This window comes from Podarcis melisellensis, assembly GCF_964234715.1.
Source record: "Podarcis melisellensis genome assembly, chromosome: 2".
NCBI lineage: Eukaryota > Metazoa > Chordata > Lepidosauria > Squamata > Lacertidae > Podarcis > Podarcis melisellensis.
The window spans coordinates 38,023,996-38,031,339 of record NC_138529.1 but is presented as its reverse complement, the minus strand read 5'-3'; positions in this window follow the sequence as shown (position 1 = coordinate 38,031,339).

Here is a 7,344-nt window from a genome sequence, read left to right as displayed (position 1 = left end):
TCTAGCTGAGAGGTCATCTTTTTTCTATTGGGGAGAGTTGGTTATGTGTGGGGCCAAGGCAGAAGAAAGGGCACCTTTTGCCAGCAATTTCAGAAGCACTGAAAGACTTTCCCCTCCCCTTTCCTGGCAATTTTTGGCGACTGCTTGAAAGTGTTTAGAAATTCAGGGAGCCTGGCTGGTAACCCTGAATAATACACACAGTGTTTGTACTAAGCGATGCCGTCACATGACAAATGGGACTGGCTGTATAGTGTCACAATGTCATCCTGTTCACTACATTACCCTAAACTGGCTGGGAACAACTGTGTGACTATTGCCAGCTTAGTAGTGTTGCCGTAAGTCCTCTTCATGCCCACTCCCCACCACAACTGTGATGTCACATTGGACATGTGGCCTTATTAATCAAAGCCTAAAAGGACTGCGGTGTCAGAGGAGGGATGTGCCAGGCACTGGGCTGCCAGATGGTAAGGGCACTAGTGACATTCACCCAAGAGCAGGCAAAGTGTCCAAGTTGTCCTTGGAACTTAAAGCTGGCTTCAGGAATAGCTTAAAATCTCAAAATCTGTGGCTTCCCCTACTCCCTTTTTATCTGTGGCTTGCAGCCCATGATGCCAACGTTCAGAGGCAGGGAGCAGCAGGGAGAAGGGACTCTGTTGCCTTCATATATATATATATATATATATATATATATATATATATATATATATATATATATAGCTTGTGAGCTTCCTAGGGTACCTGGTTAGAGAGGGCAGGAAGCAGGATACTAGATTAGATGGGCCTTTGCTCTTATCCAGCAGAGTTCTTCTGACGCCAAATGCTGTGTTCTGGCTCCTGTCTGAAGAAGACGTGTAGCAAAGGAGAGAATGGATTTAATTTAATTTCTTTTTTTGTACTTACAGCCCTTCCTTCACTAGATGGGTCCCAGAGCAGGTTACAACACTGTCACGTTTTTTTAAAGTGCATTAAAATTAAAAAAGGGATTGTCACTAAGGACAATTGTTGCCCTTTGAGCCACATTCTCTGTAATCAGACTCTATGGCTTATCACCATTTAAAAAAAACCCAACACCTTTGTTAATTGAAAAGCCAGTGTATTTTTTAGTGTCCTGTGTTTTTAAAGTTTTAAAGGGTGGGAGTCTGAAGCCTGGATTAAACATTATCTGACTGCCAGTGGTGTGTTTGTGTGTGTGTGTGTGTGTGTGTGTGTGTGTGCGTGTGTGATTTATATTCCATCTTTCCTCCAAGGACCATGCATAGTTCTCTTCTCCCTCCTACTTTTGGTTATGCCGAGAGTGAGTGACTGGCTCAAGGTCACTCAGTAAGCTTCATGACCAAGTGGGATTTGAACCCTGCTCTCCCAGGTCATAGTGCAACACTCTAACCACTACACCACACTGGCTCTCAGTGTAAGGGTGGTTGTGCTGGTATAAGGATAAGAATAATGGTTGCGCAATATGAGATCCACTGCAACAGCTGTGCTAGCATAAGCTTGTTGTGCAATTGGTTGTACAACAGGAAATATTGAGGCTACTGTGATCTGTTGCACAACCAGCCACAAAATCCACGCTGGCTCTTTCTCAAGCCGTTCCACTAGCACAAGCCATTCCACTAGTGTAACTAGTACATTTCTAAGGGACTTTAACTTAGCACTACATTGAATTCTTCCCAGATATCACTGTAGCATCCAGAAAGCTACAGGGTCCTCCATCCCTGTGCTACTCCAGACAACATCCTCCCCCTTTCCGAGCTACGGAAGCGAATTCTTCTGACAGGTCCAGCATAATAACTCTGCTTTTTAAAAGCATGGAAACTCTGTGCAGGGACCAAAGTGTATCCCACTCCCCAGCCAAGGAGGATCACAGAATTCAGAGGCGGCAGCAGACATATTGCTCAAATGAGCCTCAGCCTGCAAAAGAAGAGAAAAGTCTGAGGAAAATGTAATTCGTTCCTTTTATTTAAAAGGAGATTAAATGTGCAGTTGAAATACCTTCAAGGAAATGCCATCAAAGGAGGTGAAAGGATTATTCAAATTCTCTGTAAGTGGCGAAATGCCAGATGTCGCGGCCTGCAGCTTTAAACAGAAAATGTCAGACATAAATGCTGAGACGATGTGCCTTGGAAATAGTGGTGATTAGGTAATGACTGCAACTAGTTCAAAGATGGGGGTGTCTCTACCGTTACACGTTTTCCGCAAAGGGGTCAGAATTATGGGGATGGAAGCAGGGAATGTTCCTAAGTGAGAAAAGCAGGGCTCACAAGTTAGCATTCCATGAAAAGTCTTCCATCCATGTTTTCTCCCTGACCCAGAATGCTCATTCATCTTCTGCAAGTCCTAAATCAGACTTAGTTACAGCCGAATTCATTCACGGAAAATCTTCACAAGTGGTTCGTTGCTGGGAAGGGCCATAGCTCAGTAGAAGAGCATCTGCTTTGCATGCAGAAGGTCCCAGGTTCAATCCCTGACTTGTGAGAAACACCTGCCTGAAACCCTGAAGAGCGATTGCCAGTCAGTGTAAACCGGGTCTGTGTGTCCGTAGGGGATGGGATCTGACTGGTGGCCACCTTGTCATCTCTCCCCGCCCTCCAAGCCAAGATAAATGGGTGGAGCTGCCTGTCAATCACCTGACATCAGGTGACCCTTTTTTTGCTTACAGGGGTCTTCAGAAGTCCCTTTCAAAGTTACATAGAGCTTTGCAGCCAATCAGAGGTGCCTGAAAATCCCCTTCTAGCCAAGCTGGATGTTGACCTGTTCCACACGTCAAGTGTACGGTAGGTGGGTATGGTGTTGCCATCTTGTCTCTCATAGCTCTACCCCCCCTTTTTTTGAATTTTTTCATTGTTAGTTTATTGCAATGTGAACCAGTTATTATGAATTCTTGACACAGGGAACTTCTGAACATATAACTTGGTTTTATGTCGCAGCTCAATATAGTACAATAAAATCTGTTTATACAAAATGCTCTATTGGCTTTATAAACAAACATATTCTAAAGTATGAAAATATCCTGATCTGCTCCTTTTTTGTACAATTTTATAGCAGAATGCAATTACAAAAAAAATAAATCTTAATTTATCTGTATGTTCCTCTCCCCAAGGGGTGGGGAGCTGGTTGCTGCAAGATGTGAAGACTCCCTGGATTCTTCAGCAGCCTGCCTCATCTCTGTCTCCTGGTCCCCCCTCCTCTCCTGCCTCTTAGTCTGGACTGCCTTCTGCCACAGCCTCTTCCTTCTCACTAAACCCTGTTGCCCCTTCAGCTTCTGACACCTCGTTCTCCCAGTCTGTTCCTTCTTCTCCCTCTGATCACTCACTGTCGTGCCACCTCCACTCCCCTGGCTCTGAGCCTTCTTCTCCAGGGGGGTTCCCTTGGGAGGTTCCCCAGCTGGTGCCTCCCCCCCCTCACTCCTCTGCATCCAGCCAACCCATGGCATTCAAGAACTAGCAGTAGAAGCACACCGAAGCCAAATTATTATTAAATGGCAATGTCAACACAGCTAAATACAGAAGATATGGGGAAGGTGGTAAGAAGTCAAGCTGTTAGGGGAAAAGGAAAGTCTCTCTTCCTTCCCCATCTCTTGTGGTTCCCGACTTGCTACATGGTGGGTCAACTTGCCTGTCTTTCCTCAGCCCTTGTTTTTTTTCCATTAGCTCCTGTCCCGCCTGCTCCAGACAGTAGCACCAGGAGCCAGTGATGACATTTCCAAGCCAATGGATTTCGGGGCTGACATCGATGGGTGGGCAGAACTGTCAGTCCTGAGATGTTGATAGTGTGCCGCAGACGCAGTGCAGGAGCCTAGTCGCCAGCCTCCTCCGCAGCTTGTACAAAGCTGTATATCTAATACCGATTCCCTCTTATCTCTGGTTTTCAGCACAGCATATTGTAAGCGCTCAGCCTGCCTGCATTCCATCCATCACCAGAAACCCCAGTGGCAGGTCCAGTCTACTTTTATTATTTATCAGCTGTAATGCAGGATCTAAAGCATGGCCTTCTCCCAAACAGATCGGCGTTTGTTGTCTGTGTGGAGCTACTGCACATTGAGCGTACACAGACTTCCTTGGTACTGATGGGCGTGCTTGCGGAAAAGACAGGGCAGGATGCAATTTCATAAGCAGCGTTCAAGCCTAATTATAGCATCTATAGCCTAGTACCCTTCCTGGCATGCTTCTGGCACATGTCAGCATGCAAAGTGGAAGCCATTTCGAGCATGAAAAGTCTACCTCCTTGAGAGATTAATTGGATGCTACAGACTTGAATTCAAAGGAGAAAGGTTCCTCTTAAGACTCAAGGAGGAGCTACACGGTCGCGGAAGCAAAGCCAGGCTCTTAACTCACTGCTTGCTGAAGAAGATGAATACAGAGCCGGGAAGCTTTTTCCAGGGACAAAGCAGATTAACCCTTTCGCACACCCACATCCTGCTTTTCTCTTGCATGGGATGGGAGCGTGGCAGGGGGCATAGAATCATAGAGCTGGAAGGGACCCTGAGGATCACCCAGTCCAACCCCCTGCAATGCAGGAATATGCAGCTGCCCCATAAAATTGTACCTCGGGTTAAGAACTTAATTCCTTCTGGAGGTCCGTTCTTAACCTGAAACTGTTCTTAACTTGAGGTACCACTTTAGCTAATGGGGCCTCGCGCTGCTGTCGCGCGATTTCTGTTCTCATCTTGAAGCAAAGTTCTTAACCCAAGGTACTATTTCTGGGTTAGCGGAGTCTGTAACCTGAAACATCTGTAACCTGAAGCATCTGTAACCCGAGGTACCACTGTATAGGGATCAAACCTGCAACCTTGGCAGTATCAGCACCACACTCTAACCAGTGGAGCTGTCCAGGGTCCCTGAGTGGCTCATGGGATTGTGAAACCTGCATTGCTCAGGAGCCTAGGGGAAGCAACAGGTTTTGAGAGAGGAGGGTCTTGGAGAGGGAAGGATGTCCCAGGACAATGGGAGGGGCGGAAGGTGTGGTGCTTGGGATCAGGAGGTCCTGAGGTGGTCTTGGAAGGGGACTATGGTCCAGGAAATGGCCATGTGTAGATGGGTTTCAGAGTGTATGGGTGGCGATGTATTCTTATGACTGTTTGGGGATTTAGCCAAGTTTCTGTTACCAGTTTTCCGTTTTCAGAAATGCTTTCCCAGGGATAGAAATCTGCTGGGGGGTGGGAGGTGACCTGGGAGGAGGGGGGGTTGGGGGATTAAGCGGTCGATCTGGGAAGAGATAAGTACCACCTTTCTGCCCACTACTTCTCCCCTGAAAATTTCACACACCCTGCACATTTGGATTCCTCCATAAACATGGGCTCGAGGACCTGACTTAGCTGAGACTGCTGACACAAAATGTAGTTCTGCTTTAACACCTGCAGCTTTAATGTTTAAAAATTCTCTTACCTGCATAGCTGCGGGGTGGGGGGCAGATCCTGAAAACCAGAACCCTGGGACATTAACTGTAGTTCATGGGATGGAACGAATCAGGAGCAAAGATCTCAGGGGAATGTAGAAACCATCAGTTCCTTTGCCACCTTCTTTCCCAGACACTTATGTGGAGGAATGGGAAAAGAAGGTTCTGTCATTCTTCCTCAGCTTCCTCAGCTTCTTCCCCCCTTTTTGCACCAGCCAGTCAGAGCACTAAAACATGATGGAAGGGACTGATAGCCAAGGGAGCTACAAGGAAACTAAAAGACTAGGCTTCTCTCAGGTGTCTCGGCTACTCTACAAGATCCTGTGCTTCATCCTTCACAGTTCCTCCATCATGTTTTCAACTCCATAGGGACATGAGAAACTGCCTTATATGGAGTGAGACCATTGGCACGTCTAGCTCAAAATTGACAACACTGGCTGGCAAGTGCTTCTTGAGGGTTTCAGGCAGAGGTCATTCCCTACCCTACCTGGAGATGATAGGAGTTGAACCTGGGACAGGTGCTCTACCATTGAGCTCCTTTCCCAAGAACCAAAGGACGTAGCATAAAAGGCATTATGCAGCTAAGAACCAACTACAGTTTAAGGAGGTTTGCTAGTCAGAGACAATCTAAAGATCACATCTCTAGACCATCACATATCGAAACAACCAGCTCCACAGCAGCCACTGATTTCTCTAGGGACCTTTCCCAGCCTGGTGGTTTCCAGCGGTATGGAAATTGAGTGGGTGGGGTCAGGCTACATAAAAGGGCACCAGGTCCAGCAGGCCTTTGCTTCTACAGGGAAAATTAGCCCCCAGGGAAGATCCCTCGCATCTTATCTATGCAGAGCACAAAAACCCCATACAAGGTTATTTGCTGCCTCTGCAATAAAAAAAAACCCATTTCAATCAAATTGGGATGGTAAATGTCAGTTTAAATTAAATAACCCAGTTTACCAATGATGAAAATTATTCAGGACAAAACTCCTATCTGGGACAAGTTGCTCTTTGGAGCGGAGCAAAGCTTTGGTTTATAGCATAAAAAGCAGCTGTCTTCATAAAAGCTAATAAAATACTCTGGGGATAATTAAAACTTTAATTAAAAATGTGAAGTCCAAATAGCTTTTTATGGTAGTGGGGAAACTTGTTTTGACATCCAAAATTGCCGCACAAGCCGGATCTCCCTTGTATTCTCTCCAGGCTATTTAGATGCTGGCGTTCAGCTCAAAATGTTCTCCCACTCCATCCAAAAGTGTCAATTTTTAGTGGGTTTTAAAGTGTAATGGGGACATTTGCTTTACAGCTTAATTCAAAATTATTAATCTGATCTAGAAGCAGGCTTGTTTGCATGCCAATTCTTGCAGGATGGCTTCCCTAAATATATAGAGGGAATAAATCACATCCACAGAATAAAATGCGTTCAGCACTCTGCATATATATTCGGCATTATTGGAGAGCAAAGGTGGGCGTGTGTCCCCTTTAAACTGCAATTGGCAAAGCAGTATTGGTGGAACTGGCAGACTGCCATTCCAGGAATTACAGCTGCTGGGTGGCCAAACAAGCTTTCTGAACATTTCCCCTAACAGCTTGTCCATATGTGACAAAGCTTGCCTCCCTCATAATCTACTTTGCCCTTTGTCACCCTCAAGTATTTTTGTTCTAATGCCGCCACCAAGAGAAGGACACACCATCGTTCCATCTGTGATGCACAGTTCTGCAACACAAGCCCAAATTTCAGACGTCCGGGTGCCAGGCAGAGAAAATTGAACGTTTATCTCTTCTCTGCATTGAGGGGTGTCTTCAAAACTCACATTAAAAAAAGACCAGCCCTCAATAATCAAATGGCAAAGGGGCAGAAACTCAGGAAGGAGGATTTCTGGAGAGCCAGGCTAGCATCCAAAAGGGAGCCTCAGGATGCTGGGAAGAGGAAGGAAAGAAGAAAAATTGCTGAAGTTT